Here is a 17,896-nt window from a genome sequence, read left to right as displayed (position 1 = left end):
CTTCGGCCAAAAGTAGCCCAATTTCTTCCGATACGCTGTTGGTAACAGGTATGAAATTTAGGTTTGTGATCTGCATATTTGATTTACACTTGATGGCCTTCCTATCACTATTATCGTATCATTGCATTTTCAAACTTTAATTTAAATGACATTTAAGCATATCATACTGTGTGGTTGGCTATGTAAATTTTTTAAAATATGAATATGGTTAGGGGTTAGGGTTAGATACAGATAACCCTGTATCTGTATAATTTGATGATCAGTTCATCAAATCATAAAAATACAGGCATAAAAGAGGACTAGTATGAGTTTAGGTTAATGTTTTTGCAAACCTCAGAATGTGGGAAATATGATTTTAACAGTAACAGTAATTATTCACCAAACTACTTTGACTGATTGTATAATGATTATACTTTTAAGTAAAAGAAAATGTGAAAAAAACCTGCTTTTAAAACTGAAAGTATTCAGTCAAAAATGTAAGCAAAAAAAAAAAAAAAGTAAAGCAAATGTTGCTGTCAAATTGTACTTGCATAAAAATATTAGAGTAAATGTTAAAACTAAAAAAGTTTTTAACAGAATATATTTTTATAACATTATTTTTACTTGATATACATTGTTTACGCCAAAAACAATTTCTCTGCTTTCTGGTCATGAGCCATTAGACTAGAATCCATTCTAGTCATTGTTAACATAAGCAAAGAACGGAGTTCAACGTCAAATATATCCAGTTAAATATAACCTTAATTCATCCTTATTTTTTAAATGATATCAAATTATTTTGTACCTAGAAAAGATCTAGTAGTTGGAATAGAGCCATAAGAAGCCCCTCTCACTTTATAGCACATGGGCTAGCTGTCTAAGTGATTTTTCATCGCATTCTCCTTTAAAAGGTTCTTGTGGTGAAATTAGTATTTTTTATTTTCTTCTTCCATTATATCTCCATTTGATGTGCTTTGACCATTGAAGTAAATTTTTGTTACAAAGACAAACAAGTGTGTAAGAGAATAAATGATTGACAAAAATGTAAACATCTCAGTGTGATAATGCTAAATATAAGCACTTTTGGGATGCTGCTTGTCCAATCAAATTAATGGACTGGAACTACTAGTTGTATAATATATTTGCTATGCTTTAAACTGTTAGACACTGATATGTAGATTGTCCACAGCTTAGAAGTGCTGACACTCAACCTGACAGCTCCTACAGTTCATCACCTAACCCTCTTAACCTTGCTGAGAGTTGCTGATGACATGATATGAGCATGTTGTTTAAGCAGAAAGACAGTATTATTTAGGATTTTACATTTCAACTGTCAGGCTTTTGTGTACCATCTCTCCTCTTCTGTGATTTCAGCATTTAATAATGCTCACTTGCCAAGCAGCACAGCCAATTGCGAACAAGCCAGTCACAGCATATGGTTGGAAAATATCATGCAAGAAATTATATACAATTATGCGTTGCCAAAAAGACATTTTCATCTGTAAAATCACTCTGTTTCCATGTCATAAAGACAAGTTTCCGAAACCACCCACGTCTATTTTATTCCACTGAACAAGTAAGCAAGAGGGGACAGAAATTCTCCATCCTGAGCATCTGTCTCATTTTCTCTCCACCGAGCAACCAAAAGAAATCACTCTTGCATTTCAGGGAAACTGGTGTGAAAATGAAACAGGATGTGAAAATCTATAACCCTTAATCTTTCACTTGATATCTCGTTAGCTATATTAACTGAATGACAGATATTGTCATCGCCTTTGTTAGCCGTGTAACCTCACAGATTTGATACGTCCTATTCACTCTGACAGCATCGTCTCTTTCAGCTCTAGAGCATCCACACATACTCTATCACATTCTAATACTTGATTTTTTTTTTTAAATGTATTAGAATGTGATGGATTATGTGTGAATAATATTATATATATATATATATATATATATATATATATATATATATATATATATATATATATAAAATTATTCACACACACACACTTGGTATTTATTCTGTTATTCTCTATAGAGTTCTCAGATATCTGAGAAAGACAAGACATATTAACCACCTTACCTCACCCAGAAATTGTTCAGTGTTCAGGGGAACTAGTAGACAACTGATGATGGATCTTATACCACATAAATACTGGAAAAGGCTGGACATGCAAATGTCCGCCAAGTAACCCTATCCCCTGTTAAATGCTGCGTAACCTTTGTTCCATTTGATGAGATGAAGGTTAGTGGGCCGTATTATACAATATATAATTATATAACGATGAGAAAGATTATTCATTTATTTCTCCATTCATTCATCATGAGTAAGCATTATACTCTGGGCTAAATCCATCCCTTAAACACTGGCACAAAGCAGGATACACCCTTATGAAACACTAGAAATTTTTTTAGAAACACCGTTTACTAATACATTTGCAACCAAACTTAAATATCCGGTGATGGGGCTGGGGTGTATTTACAGAGGTGGGGTATGTACTGTAGATAGACATGGCTGAGTGTGTGCTTGTTGGGGTGTTTGTAATAGTTGGGGTGTAATTTGTAATAATAGAATTGCTTTTTCCATTTGGAGGTTGTTTTTTTCCTCTGTTCATGTGGTAAACATTTTTTATAAAGCACACTTAAAAAGAAATTATTAAATAAATAATTACTGAATTAAGAAAAAAGACACCAGTGAACTAAGAGTACAACATTTGGGATTCTGAAGCTTTTTGCTAAAACAAAACAAAAAAAAATAGGGAAAAAAAAGTTAACAGATACTGTGTGGCAAGACCCTGAGACAACTAAACCTGCTAAATAAACATGTAGGAAGACTAATGAACAAATGTGTAGTATACTGTATTTGGCTAGATGGTGAAAAGCCTGTTTAGAAAAGGCTGTGGCTTTAATTTGAAATAAAGCAAAAAGGTATTAATGGTGAGGTTAGATGAATAATGTAGGGTAGTTTGGCTTTAGTGTCTAAAACCCTGTTACTTGAAGTTAAACATTCAATTAAACACGATAAAAAGTCATGATACAACATATTCCTCTCAATCGGCAATTAATTCTATAAATACATAGGCAAAATCATTGATTTATTATCTTCTGCCTTTCCTGGTGAGGGTTAAAGTGGCAGGGATGGTTAGTCAAGATTTTTTTCAGGTATCCACTGTATAGTCCCAAGCCAACTTTAAGATACAAACTCTCCAACGGGTCCTGCCCCAGGGCTCTTCACACAGCGAAACATGATCAAAAAAGGAGTCAACTAGGGAGCACTAAATATTGAAAACTGGTTCCTGTCTTAATTTGACAACCATGATCTTTTAGTCACTACCAACCTTTTTTTTTAATCACCACAGACCACTGTGTCTAACTTGAGCCCTTCATCAATCTTTCATACTTGTGTTTGATAATTTGTCAAGAAGATCCCAAAGTTCTTCCACCAGGGGCAAGGTTCCTTTCAAGAATTTTAGGATTAAAGAAGCATCACATTCAGTAGACAATCAAGGTCTTCAGCACTAAGAAGCAAAATAATCAAGTGCGAGTCAGAAATCCACTTTAGATGGTTCCAAATAAAACAACAATCTGCAAAAACAGGGACTTAACTTTCCATATAGAACACATTCAGATTTACACTTTCAGATTCACACAGAGATAATAATTGCTCTTCAAGATTTAGTTCAAAAGCTTTGATTCCCCAGTGTATAACAATACTAAATTGAAGGCCATGCCTTGTCTTATTACCGTCTCATTATAGCAGTGAAAAATAAAGGTTTGACTACTTGACTATTTGGGGTTAAGTAAAACCCCAGACAGGTTTTGAAGGGTATGCTAAACAATTATAATTATAATAATAAATGTTAATTATATAAAACCCTTCATAATGGGTGAGATCAAACATCAGAGCAAAGCATTTCAGAGCTAAACATGTAAAATCATGTAATTAGTTTGTTTCATGTTTTGCTTTCTATTAACAAGCTCTTATTTCTGACATATGTTCTCGTGTGAATGTCTGCTTAACAATGTGAGAGATGATAATTTTAACACATGAGCTTATACACATGGTAAAGGACTGATTAATGAGCTGTAGCCCATTAGTGAATCGCTCTGTGATCTGCGCTGGCTTCATTTCTCAACAGACATTGTTGGTGCAGAAATTGTCAGAATCAAACTAATGCTCTTGGATGAATGCCAGACGAGTAAGACACCCCCCCACCCCCATCCCCTGCTGACATGCGGATTTAACGAGTGAGCCTAGAGTGACCTGGGGAAACAGCTTAATTGCCCTCTATGGACACTATTCCAACAGTGGTGGGGTGGGTGGTCTGTCTTTGACTCTAATACATTTCAGGACTGTGTACAGAGTATGTCCCATAAATGGGTAAAAAGAACAACACGCCTTGACGCAATGATTAGTAATGACAAAAACATATAGCAAAATCGTGTGATAGAATGATGGATTCTATTAAAGGTAGTGAATGATTTTTAAATAAACAGAACATATATGCATGACTGGTGTGTGCATTCCAGTAACAAAGGCTTTCACAGATTCTTTGCTCAGTTTCTTTTGGTGTCATCTTAATAACAAAAATAAATAAATAAATAAATAAATAAATAAATAAATAAATAAATAAATAAGAACCTAATTTATACACACAAAAAAAATGCTTCAATTTGTTTTTTCTTTTTTTTTAATAATTATTACTTTTTACAGTTATTACTTTTATTACATTAATATTTTCCTAGGAATGCAACATGGTTTAGATTCTTAGCATATAATCAGCATTTGCTGTTTAGCCAATAGTTACTAGCAGAATGATATTAAAGACATTTTACTGTCTACACAAAATGTCATTTTCAAATAAATGTTTTTCTGTTGTGGAATTTGGGTAACAGGGTTGTACTTTCAAGGAGACAGGACAATTATCAGTTAGTACTACAATATTACCAAACAAAAAGCAAGAAAGAAGAGAATTTTTCGTATTTATTTCTACTTATATACACTAGAATGACCACAACATGGTCCATAACAGCTAGTTTTAGTATCTCTTTCCCATTCTTTGGAGTTAGCATGCTGCTGATGAGAATACAATTCTAGCTTATATACAGTGGACACAGACAGAAAATGCCCCACTGTTTTATATGTACATGGCTGCATTTATATGGCGCCATTTCTCAGGCCTGTATAAAGCAGAAGCAACTGTACTGTACATATAGAAAGTGTTCTACATCTCAGCTGCAGTTGATCAGCCTCTGTGTTTAAAGTCTGACCAGAGATTTTACTGCCTGCACCTCTGTACGGGTGAACTGGCGTTCATGAGAAGCAGTAAAGCTCTGCATGTGCTCAATCTGCTAATTCTAATCTGTGGATGTGCTTCAAATATATGAAGCAGCGATCAAGTGTTTCATACGTGCCCTTCGCATTTTAAGTTTCTATCTATGCTGAATTAAAAAATATATATATTATCAAATGTGACAAATTATTTAAATTGGGGATATTTTCCTTTGGGCACAGAAATTTCTCCAGATTCTCAGAATATTTTTATATTATTTACTGTAGATGATCTAGTCTAGTCTCTAGTCAGTCTTTCCCAATTTGATGTTGAACATTATTTTAAAATTGGTCCATAATTTGTAGATGCAATTTTCCACAGATTTGTGAATTGAATTCATTTTTATTTGTATAACACTTTAAACAATGGACATTGTCCCAAAGCATCTTTACACAGATAATGTGGTAAGAAAGAATCAGTTAGATTCTCTGCCCATCTTTATTTCTGATACTCTGCCTCTCTAAGATATTCTAATTATAGATATTCCAATCATCTTACTAACTTGTCAATTACCCTCATTTTCTAAATCTTCCATCTTTTTCTTTTTAGTGACACTTTTCTAGCCTTTTGTTGCCCCATTCTGAATTTGAGACCTTCTGCAGACAATCAAAATCTATGCATGAGGAGTAAATTCAAATCATGTAATTCACACCTAGCTGTGGATTATCCTGCTTATACAGTGGTCAAAGCTCTTGATGCTTTTAGTTAAACTGTGCACTGCAAACATCAAAAGCTTTGACCTATACATACTGGTAAGTGACCACTGTATAAGCAGGAGAATCCACAGCTAGGTGTGCATTACTCTTTATGCATTAAATTTGATTGTCTGCAGCAGGTCTCAAATTCAGAATATATGTGTCATTATTTCTAGAGTTCTGCCCACAAAAATCATACACAGAGATGAAGTGCAATAATTCTTTACTTATAAGGCAGGTCTTAATTAAGAGCAATGATTAAACTGACCAGAATCAACTTTCAGCCATTCAGAATCAAGTACTCAGGCAATTCATGATGTCAATTATGTTGTAAGATATTGGTCTAGATATTTTCTTATCTTTAATTCATGTGAAGATTAACTAATTACAACTATAAATTACTGTACAAAGAAATTCTAAAGTTGAAAAATGTTGAAGTACAAGGAGGACAAAAAAATAAATCACAGTAGTGAGTAAATCATTAGTGATGCATTACACACAAGCATCTAAAGGAAATGCCTACAAATGTTTCCTATTTTTGTTTTGCAGTTTCCATATTATACAATACAACACTTAATTTGTGACCAAAGCAATTAAGTGACTGGATTAGGCAGACCGTAAAACTCCTGAAAGCCCAATGCTGATTAACATGGCATGGAAAGAAAAGGAATTACTCGCCAGGTCACTTTGTCATGTACTTTCATTTTTGTATCAACTAATGAGTGTAACTGTAGCTTTTTACTGTAGCTGAGAAACTTTTATCACCTCTTCAGACCTTTTGATTTATAGCGTTCATGACTGTGTTCAATTGGCAATCGGTTTATTTCAAACCCCATTAAGTCTACAATGCAGCACTGAAGCAACTCATAACAGGCTTTGAAGATACTGTGAAGCAACTTTCAGCTATTACAATTTTAAATGAACTAAAAATCTAACAGCATAGTCTTTATTGGCCTTTGTAATGTGACACTGGTTTTTTTTGGGTCAACACTTCTTATGCATAAATGGACTGAGTGATGAATCAGCCTCTTTGGCACCCTAAAGCAGTTAAAGGTCTCCGGCTGCAGACTCGCACCAAAAAAACTAATGCATTACGGTAAAGTTAGCTTGTTCAGACACTTGTTTGATAAATCCAAAATTCTCAAATGATCTATCCAATATTAAAAGCTTATGCAAAGTATTTAGCTAATGTTACCTATGTAAAATGTTTTAATTGTCAGCCACTTTGAACTTCTTATTAAAATGGCCAGAATCCAGGTCTCGCCATTGCATCAGTGGATGAATTGTGAATGAACCTGAATTGTTTATTTGTCCTGTGCTCATCCTTGGACACAGTCCGCTCTTATTGAACTGATCAACACACTTTGCATTTTTTTCTTCTAGTAGTGTAAATGTAAATTATAATCCCATTATTCAGCATCACCCTAAAGAGAACAGGATACAATCTGGCTGTGTTTTCTTGAGGTTTTTTTGCCTTTGCTACCTTGACAGTCGTAAAAGTCGTAAACCAACTGTCATGTTTCATCTGCACTCTCACACGTAAAGATAAACCAACTGTCATGATTGATCTGCACTCTTACACACCACCACAACTTCATAGAACACACTTGGTAGCTCTGTGTAACAGAAATTCATCTTGACCTTATCTTTATGTTAGGTTCATCTAACAAATGATATTTCAAAGGTAAAAATATGTTTCTGAACACAGTTGTCTGAATTCCTGCATTTTTTTTTTACCTAAACAGTAAAATGTAAAAGCTTTGTTGTTTAGCTTCAAATATTTTAATTTATTAATTGCATAACAAGAGACCTCATTATTAAAAGATAATTTAATTATAATGCTAGATTATTTACAGTTTTTGTACTTATGCTAAACTAAATGACTGATATTCTATACAATGCTACAAAGATAATTTCAATAGGTTGCAAACAAAAAAAACAATCCAGTAGCATGGCTTGGGACACAGTGCATACATAACTACAGAATGAAAGTTTTTTAAACCATACAGCATATATACATATAGCTGATGGATATGTAAGGATTAGTTTCTTTTTGGTAAACCACAGATAACTAAAGACAAGCATAGAATGAAAACAAAAAATCATGACATTGAAATCATATATAGTAGCTACAAAGTGCTTTATATCATTTAGATCCAATGTTTTATCCCTTAGTGTTGTTGAGGCAGGTTTGCCTGTCGCTGCTTGCTTCCTGGCAGTAATGTTGGTTGTAGGGGTGTTTACAGTGAACATCTGCAGCTGGTTAAAACTGTTGTAAGCTGCAACTCAGATTACTAGAGCTTGAGAGACCTGTACAAAGTGTGGTTAGACTTTCACTTTGATCCATGCAATTGTGCATTTCTCTCAATGGTACATAGTTGTGTAACACAAATTACAATTTACACACACACATATATATATATATATATATATATATATATATATATATATATATATATATATATATATATATAAAATCAATATATAAATTGTAATTTGTGCTGATTTGTATGCTCACTTTAGAGCAAAGTTGGAAGTGACAAAATCATCTGACCTAGTAGCAGTGACATAGCCAGGAATTCATATCAGATGCTCAGGGAACCTGTCATGTAAGCACAGGAACCAACCAGTAAGTCAACTTCCCAGAACACAACAGGGAGTACAAACATGTCCATCATGAACTCGCACTTTTTTACTCATTGTCCTTACCTAAATTTTCAAGCCATCTATCCATCCAGCTCTCTCTCAATGCACTTTTAATAGCTACTAAAATTTTGGGAAATTTATATAGCAAAATTGGAGTGAAAATGATTTAATTCAGAAATTCAGATTTTTCAGAAACGACATAAATAATAAGTAAATAAATAAAATAAATAAATTATTAAAAATTAAATAAATAAATAAATAATCTGTCATGCTGAATAAAATCAATTTATTTTTGTTTTCTGACCTCGTTTTAAAGTATTTTATCAATTGATGGAAAAAAAAACAAAACAGCGAAACTGTTGCCTTTCTGCATGGGTATAAGTGTGATATATATTCAAATGGATTTTCCTTTGGTTTGTGTGCAAAATGAAATAAAAGAGCACAAAATAGTTTCTGTACAAAGCAATGAACTCCCATAAGAAAATAAGGAAGAAAAAACAAGAAGAAAAACACAGCTTTTATAGGCCAAGCATAACCTCCTATTTTAAGCGGTAGAATACTCTTAGTCTTAATACCTGAACTTTCAGTAAGTTCAGGACCTGTTTTGGTACCAGCCCCTACCAACCCACATTTCTTCTAAGCCTAAATCTCCCACTTCCTCTTGGCTTTTTAGTAACACACTGCCTGCTTACGAGTACAATGCTATCGTATCAGAGGTTTCTCACTGCCACCCAGAAGGGCTGGCATGGGGCTGCAAACGTCCTCCTCCACTGCACGTTATGAATGCACCAACATGAAGATAACTCTACCTCACACCAATCTGCACACAAAGCCCATTCAACTCTGAACAAATCTTATCTACAGTCACTTCAGTCTCTCCTGATTATTAACACACAATAAGTGGATGCGGCTATTTTTTGATTAAAAAAAAAAGTTCAGGTTTATTCACTTTGTGTTTAAAACACTGTGGGGCTTAACTCATACCAATCTTCCTAAGAAAATTACCCTGCCTGGGTGGAGCTAGATATTTAAGAGATGATTCAGCAATGTTTGTTGTACCCACATAGATCATTATCTATTCACAGGAGCTATGATATATATGAACAAATCACTTGGCTAATGTCTACTGCATTCCAGTTTTTTAATATACCAAAAGCGTTCTGCTTTTATTTCTTGAAATGTGCTTGTCTAGCTAATGCAACAGTGTGTGAACTACACCAGTAAATGTTCACATGAATTATGCAGAAACGAATACATGAGAGATTTCCGAATTATAAATCAAAGAAGAGCACAGAGAATTACAAAATGAACAGAAAATACACAGAACTCGTTTTTTTACTCTTGCCAGCAACAGTTTTCTCCGTCTTCCTCCATTTACTAAGTTCTTTGCCATGACTGTTCTGGTTGTTCCCACTTTATCGTTCGGTTCCTTATCATATTTAAAAATATATTGGTGATTATGTAAAACATACTTGACTGATCATGCACGAGCCTGTTGGAACAGTCAGGAGTGACCAGGTCCCAATTGTCAAGGCCACTTGGTATAGATCAGGGTGGGGGAACATGTTTTGTGTAAGTGTACAAGTACAAAGGCATATTTATTGCTTTTGATGAACAAATGGTTGTACTGGATACCTGACCATTTTTTAAGACATATGTTGTTCTTCCACAAACCAGTGGTAGACGAAGTACATAAAGCATGTACTTGAGAAAATGTAATTGTAGTAGTTTCCTTCATTATTCATTTCTCTTAAATGTTCTGCTTGATGTTGAACTGATGCTGATCTGTATGTTCGTGATAAGTAGATACCACCAATAGCGGTTCAGGCTTGAATGGTGCCCTGGGTGAATCACGCCATGACCCAACATTTCCCCCATCGATTAGTTTCAGCTTTTGCAAGCTTCTCTCTGCTTCAGCTACAATCACTGGATGAGTAAGACATTTTCTCAGATCAGGCCACAAATTCGTATGTATATCACCCTAAATACATTTATTGCACAATTAAATAGATGTCATTGATTTACATTTACATTTTAGAACCAAGAACTATACAACTCTGGTTAATTGTAGCCATACGATACATACTACATCTATATCCTTATAATGTATATCTTAAATGAGCCTTTTAAGCTTCACCTTACTGACCTCAGTTCAGGACTTTTTCAGTGAAATCATAGAAAACCTTTATAACATCTCAATTAAAGGTAACCAAATCAATAAGCGTGAGTTTACTACAATCCAACTAGACTAGTGAGGTAATTGTTTTGTTGCAAGATACAAATGAAACTACATTCTATAAATTATAATGTTATGCAAGCTAAAATAAATATTGTTGCTCTATGCGTTAAAGCATAAGTGATATATTAAATTCAGTAGCCATTACTATTCTTAAAACAAGATAAGTGATTGAGCTACATACACACCTTTATCTTTTGCACGTTTCTCTCCTATTTCTTTCCTTTTTTTGGGCTTCTAATGGGTTTAGACTGTTTTTTGCCATACAAATTTATATCCAGCGCTCCTTACTGATGTGACATCACCCAAACCCCTGCCTCTCCTTTCTGAGTGTAAGAGCCTTGACCAGGTTCATTGGCCATGACATGGTATATTAATGGACGGGACCGTGCAAATGAGCAATGAATAATTAAAAAAAGATGGATTTATGATCTTTTGTTGTGTGCCGCCTAACCGCCTACGGCTGCCCATGTCGCCTCTGCCTAAATCCGCCACTGCCAAGCGGCAATCAAAACAAGTTTTAAATAGTGCGCGCTCTACCGTAATTGGTGGTTTGCTGCGTGTTTGACCAGTTAAGTTTGATCCGCTCATAAATAAAAAAAGGAGCTAAAAAAATAATTGAGAAATGTAGTTGAGTAAAAAGTAATATATTTCACTTTGAAATGTAGTGAAGTTAAAGTCTCCCCAAACAGAAATACTCAAGTAGATTATACTTTGTTAACTGGAGAAGACTAATTTGGAAAGCTCTTACACACCCTACCATCAACGCTTACTTAATGACGCCATACAGTAAATTGTCATATTATTGAAAGCCACAAATGTAACTGAAGATAGCCTTTATATTGTAAGTGCTAGAAATCACAAACAGTGACATAAAACTAAATACAAAACAACATGAAATTTGGACACAAAACTGTTAACCTACCCATGAGCTGACAACAATTAAGAACAACAAATACAAACGGACAAACATGAGTCAGTATGTATGGTTCAAGACTTACAAGTACTAATTGACAAATAACATGATTCAGGTGCAGACAGTCACGTGACATGAAACTTGCAGTAGCTGATGGGAAATGCTGTCCCGAGTTTCTCTCTGCACAATCTTGACCATTTTTTAATTGCAAACTTTTTTTTGCTAGAAACATAATTAACCATTTTTATTATTATTATGAATTTATATTATGTGTAGAGTACTCCATACAAGTCTGAGTAAATTATCTCTTACTATAGAAACAACAGCATATTAAAACAAATATATTAATATAAACCTGTGATTTTATTTATAGTCTTCACCCATACACATTGACTCATGTTCATGTGAACAATAATAATAAATAATATTTATAATTTCCATTTTATATAATTGGGCAATTCACTAAATGGTATTCCTCTTTGATATAGGATTAGTTGACACAGATCCAAAACTGCATAGTCATAAATGATTTCGGTTTAGGAGAAAGACTTCAACCAGAACTAGTTAACTTCCTGGGAAATGGCTAACTTCCCTCCGTTTTTCTACAATTACAATTCTCACATATTAGGAGATCTATTTAAACAATAGACATTACATATCAACCTTCTTGACCTTTCTGACACTGTACACCTGAAGCTGTTGATCTGTTAATCTCCTGCACTCTTCAGAAACCCTAGGTATCAATAGACAAAATAATCTGAAAGTATTTGTTTTAGGGCTTAAAGTGCAAGACTTTTAAGGCTGCTCTGAAAGGCAAAAGCGGCTCCCTCACACTCACTCGTTCCATCAACAGAGTAATCTCATGTTACACAGCTTTCTAGGGGTGCTTTGCTGTTCAAATGTAAATAGACATGACTTTTAACAGTGCTCTATGAGACGTAGGAAAAAGAAGCCTATTTTTTGTTTATTGTACCACTGTGTCTCTAATTTACTGAAATTGAAAGTCTGTACATACGTATTGTTAACGTCATTAACTGAGGACACTTGGAAAATGTTACCTTTCAGGATACATATGCTTTATACTTATTTATGGATCATAATTTGATGTTGAATGTCTGGTGTACACATTTTCAAATTTAGCTTTAAAGTGGACACATCACAAATTAAGGGGAAAAATCTGGGGGCATTTTTTCTGTCCACTTGTCACCATTTAAAAAGAAATGTCACTAGAAATCAATATAAATGTTAATGTAGATAATGAAACATGTCTATCTTGGTGGGAGTGATTTCTTTTTTACCTACAAGGCATAAAAACTTACGGAATGGTTAGATGGGAATGAAAAGAAGCTACACAATAAAAGTATGTGGAAACTTGACCCATATGTATGCCTTTTCCAAACTCTTCCCACAAAGTTAATTTTGTTTTTGGAAATTTCTTTCATTACAATTTTGCAGCTCAATTCTTTTTTAGCATGATAATGCCCCCTGTGTACAAAGCAAGGTCCATGAAGACAAGATGTGCAAAAAGCTGGATTGAAAAGTCATATAAAATGTTAACATGGCACTTTCTGGTAGATGAATTCAATCCAATCCACATCAGAAATAACTTATTTTAAGTAGCAGTCATTGTCAATGTACCACTCTGAACCAGAACACTGGCAATAATGGTAAAGCTTGAATTTATTAATAATTTATTAATTGATCAGATAGATAGATAGATAGATAGATAGATAGATAGATAGATAGATAGATAGATAGATAGATAGATAGATAGATAGATAGATAGATAGAACTTTATTGTCATTGGATTGTACAGGTACACAGCAACGAAATCCAGTTTGGCATCTACCAGAAGTGCAAAAAGTAGCAAACGTGCAAATAGTGCAGATAAATATGTGGCATATTTACAGCATGTGATATATATGTAAGCATATGCACAGTGAATAAATATAAAGATAACAATAAATATAAATATATATTTGCTCACATGCATTCATTACTCTCATGGCCATCTGGATCAAACGTGCCTGTTGTCAGGAACATCACTGAGTAATTAGTTGCAGTTTGAGACAGGAATTTGCAGAAAGGATTTAGCATGACACAGTGTTTCATTCAACTGCTTTTGTGGTTAGAGGGACATTGTGTACACATTACTGTGGATTACTGTGTATTCACAGTGTAATTCTACAAATTCGCTTTTACCAATTAACATTCGTCATTGTGTCCATTTCCTCACACGCAAACACCACCTTCTATGGTAGTGTAATTTTCTGCATTCACATCCTCTTGGACAATCCTTATGACCTGTCTCCATCATCCCAGACTTAACACGCATACGTGTTTAAGAATAAATCACCCTACAGTTCAACACAGATGAAAAGGATAAGACGTGCAGATAATTATCACTGCTTTCTGTGAAAAAAAAAAGAGCTACAGTGTGCTTTTGCAAGGATGCATGGAGATAAGCATGCAGCTTTTTGCAAATGCAAAGGTAAATAAAGAGCTGCTGGTGCTAGTCGACACTGATCTTCGTATTGATTACAATGCTAATGTTTTGGCAAACGTGCCCGGCTCAGAATTTGGGAATGCTGATGCCTGAAAAGCTAATTTAGCTAGTTTTAGTGCTTTAGATAATTGTCCACAGTCCTTTGCCTAGAGTCCGCTGGGAAAGTAGAGTGTGTGTGCGTGTGCGTGTGTTTGTGTTTTATCAGCAGCACTGATATGTGTGTCTGTGTGTGTCTGCGTGTGCGTGTGTGTGTGTGTGTGCGTGTGTGTGTGTGTGTGTGTGTGTGTGTGTGTGTGAAACAGCCATGGATCTAGCGATCTTGTCCTGGGGGGGGGCAAGCCTTCACAGAGTGCTTACAGCTATCGCTCTTTCCCATCTTCACTGCAATTCTAAAAAGTAGAAAGGGCAAGGCAAGACACAAATCCACACTCTCAACCACACATGCACACACACAGGTTTATTTGGAACATCAGAAATGCAGAAGTTTAAGTAATGTAAGGTTCAGCTGAAGGGAGCCATCATGTTTATCTGCCTTTGGCAAGAACATGGGTTGAGTGCAGCATCTGATTGCCTGTGTTCATAGTGTGCTTGTCTTGAATCTGAGCATGCTTGAACCCCAATATGACAGTATACCTGTGCACACACTTGTAGTTGCAAATTAATGTCATTTGTGGCGTTTTTTTCCAGGTGATGTTAAGGTCACGCAACTTGTGCACAACATGCAGTTGTTGGCAATAAGTTGAACTAAACAATGGGAATCAAAGCTACACCTTATAGAGAACTCTACCAGCCTTTTTGCACATTTTTTTGCACACTTCCCTTTTGTTTGCAGAAAACACTTTTGCACACAACTCAAAAAGATATTTGCAGACATCTTTCCATAATTTTTGATGACAGCTGTTAAAATGATAAACATGCTACTAAAGCAGTTTTGCTGCAGTAGATTGATTAATCTATGTTTAAATGAACCAAGGTTGTTTTAGCTTTGTGTACACACTTCCATAAAACACACACACACACACACACAAATGCAACCTGGGTGGCGCTCTGAAACTATTCTATATTGGCCACCCGAGTCAAGCATTTTGCCAGAGAACCAGCAGCTCGAGATGGAATTTGAGATTGCAGTCAGGACTTGAACTCTCTCGCAGCTCTGGATGACGACAATCAGTCAGCAACATGCAACTATTCAATAAAGATGTTATCGACTGGCAGCAGCATTCGAACATCTCTTTCAGCGGCGTTCACCACGACAAGATCAATGAGCCGAACGTCTCGTCTTTTTTTGCCTCTTCACTTTTTCTTCTCTTTCTTTTTGCACACGAGGGGGAAGAGCCGAGTGAACAAAGAGACGTGAGACTTCCTGATGTCACTGTGTAGGAAAAACTCGTCTGACTTGGTTGTGATGGCAGCTGCAGAGCATCTGAAACAGCTGCTGAGCTAGTCAAACACTCACAAAAGGTCAGTGAGAAGTCAGTACAGAGGATGAGGAAGAAGCTCATTGGGAGCTCATATGACTGACTGGTTGAGTTGGATATCATGGAAAAAATCTTCTGTATTTGTATGTAAATAAAGCAAACTTCCTACTCGCTGACTTGTTTGCTGACACCAACTTGTTTTGACATTGCCTATGCCTATAAAATAATCCTTACTATGATTATTGTTGCCTGTGTAACGTTTCCAAACCACCATGTGGGTTGTACTGTAATTTAATCCATGAACCTCTGACTGCATACATAATGAAATACTCTTCCTGATATAGAGTAAATGTTGATTCCTATAACAGATCATTTTCCTAATATATGTTATATATTGCACGATATATGTCATGCAAAGCAGCCTAAGCTCACTAGACGCTGTTGCTAGTCTTTTTTTATGAATTTAGGCCTGTGCTCATTAGCTGCATTTTTGTACATTTTCTATTTGTAAAACTATTGTCCAATGAGTTTATTTTAAATGTAAAAAGAATCAATTGTTTTAGTTATTGTTAGTTTATTTTCTGTCTATAGGAATTTGTGACAAATTCGGGTCATTAAACAACCACAAATTGGCGTCATTCGTAGAACATCTGATAGCTTTCATTATGTTTTTACAAGATCGTTGCCTTCTCACCTTTCCATCATCATAACTCCAGAATTTTGTATTCTGATTAAGCAAAGTGGTCTATTCACATTCACGGTATTCAGCAGACATCCCTATCCAGAGCAAGATACATTTAAGATAAATGTCTCTTGACCACTTAAGGGTTTATGGCCTTGCTTATTGGCCAAGAAATAGAACCTGGTGGTTCTGGGATGTATAACTTCTTTTAAGAAGACCAACATATCAGTAATAAACAGAGGCAGACAGAGTACACAGCTTCAGTACTTGAGTAAAAGTAAAAGTTCCCCTTGCTAAATTTTACTCAAGTACAAGTAAAAGTACTACAGTCAGATGTCTACTTAAGTAAAAGTACATAAGTACTTGTTTTTAAAAGTACTTGAGTATAAAGAGTACAAGAGTAAATTTTCTAAATATTGCATTACTACTGCCACAGTGCTTACATTTATGTACAGAAACGTCCTACATGGAGTTATGAAAAATGTTAATGTTAATACCTTGGAGAATGTAAAAGGAATTCAAAGTAAAATCAAGTCATTTTCATATTTTGACCATGTTGCTTTATTTAACATTTCTCACTTGCACACAAGGCAATAGAACAATGGCAACGCTCCGACAAACCTCGGCTAGAGTTTTAATGGATTTTTTGCACCCACATTTGAACCTGACTGTGTAAAACCGACCGCTTACTCAAGAACATCAAAGCAAATGCTCAGCTTACATTAATGTGTAATATCAGAAAAGAAAATGTGAGTTTCTCTGATGAAAAAACAATCAAACCAATAAACCTAAACCAGCAAAGAAGGCAATATAGCAATGTTGTAACACACCTCTGAACCTGACTGTGTTATACACGGAGCATAGAGCAAAGAAGAGAAAATAATAATGATTAAAGAAAATCAGCTAATTAGCTGTGTTTAGGTCAACAAACAAAGAAGGAAAAATAAAATTCAGCTCATTTGAGTGACAGTATTAAGCCCCTTCCTCTCACATTGACTTACAGGCAAAGGCAGGAGAAAAAACTTTCAGCTGAATAACACCATTCTCACACACACAATCTATGTGTGACAACTCTGTGTGTGTGTGTGTGTGTGTGTGTACTGTACTTCAATTCAATCAAATATCATTCAGCCATCTGAATGCCAAATTGGCAGGTGCATGTGGCTTCGACTACTCAAACGTAACCGAGAATGTAAAAAGCTGCATTATCGCAGGTAGCCAATCATTTAGTGCAGTTTTCTGTAGCTAGAGGATGAATTCTTGTAGGCGTTGATAAAATTCTGTTTTGGTAAACACAGCAAACACTTGAAGCGAAAATTATCATTAATTTCTTCAGAAAATTCAAATAGTCTGGCGAGGTGTGGCCACGGGTTGGCACGTTCCCGGGATGGACCTGCTGTGTCTTCATCCACTGTTGTTTCATCCATGGTTTCGTCTCATCTAAATCTGATCATGCAGTGGACTTTGGCGCAAAGCTGAAGG

At 35.2% G+C, this 17,896-nt stretch overlaps 1 long non-coding RNA gene across 1 annotated transcript; it reads right to left on the bottom strand.

Annotated features, from left to right (window-relative positions):
• Positions 1-7,938: 7,938 nt before the first annotated feature.
• LOC124377200 lies at positions 7,939-11,884 on the bottom strand. The gene is made up of 3 exons (XR_006924069.1): positions 11,818-11,884; positions 8,565-8,612; positions 7,939-8,320 (listed from the first exon to the last, which is right to left on the bottom strand). It is a non-coding gene; the product is annotated as an uncharacterized LOC124377200 (long non-coding RNA).
• Between the last annotated feature and the right edge of the window lie 6,012 nt (positions 11,885-17,896).

The sequence above is a fragment of the Silurus meridionalis genome, chromosome 23 (assembly GCF_014805685.1).
Source record: "Silurus meridionalis isolate SWU-2019-XX chromosome 23, ASM1480568v1, whole genome shotgun sequence".
In the NCBI taxonomy this organism is placed as follows: Eukaryota; Metazoa; Chordata; class Actinopteri; order Siluriformes; family Siluridae; genus Silurus; species Silurus meridionalis.
The sequence above is the reverse complement of the archived record's forward strand: the minus strand, read 5'-3'. Positions and strand labels throughout refer to the sequence as shown.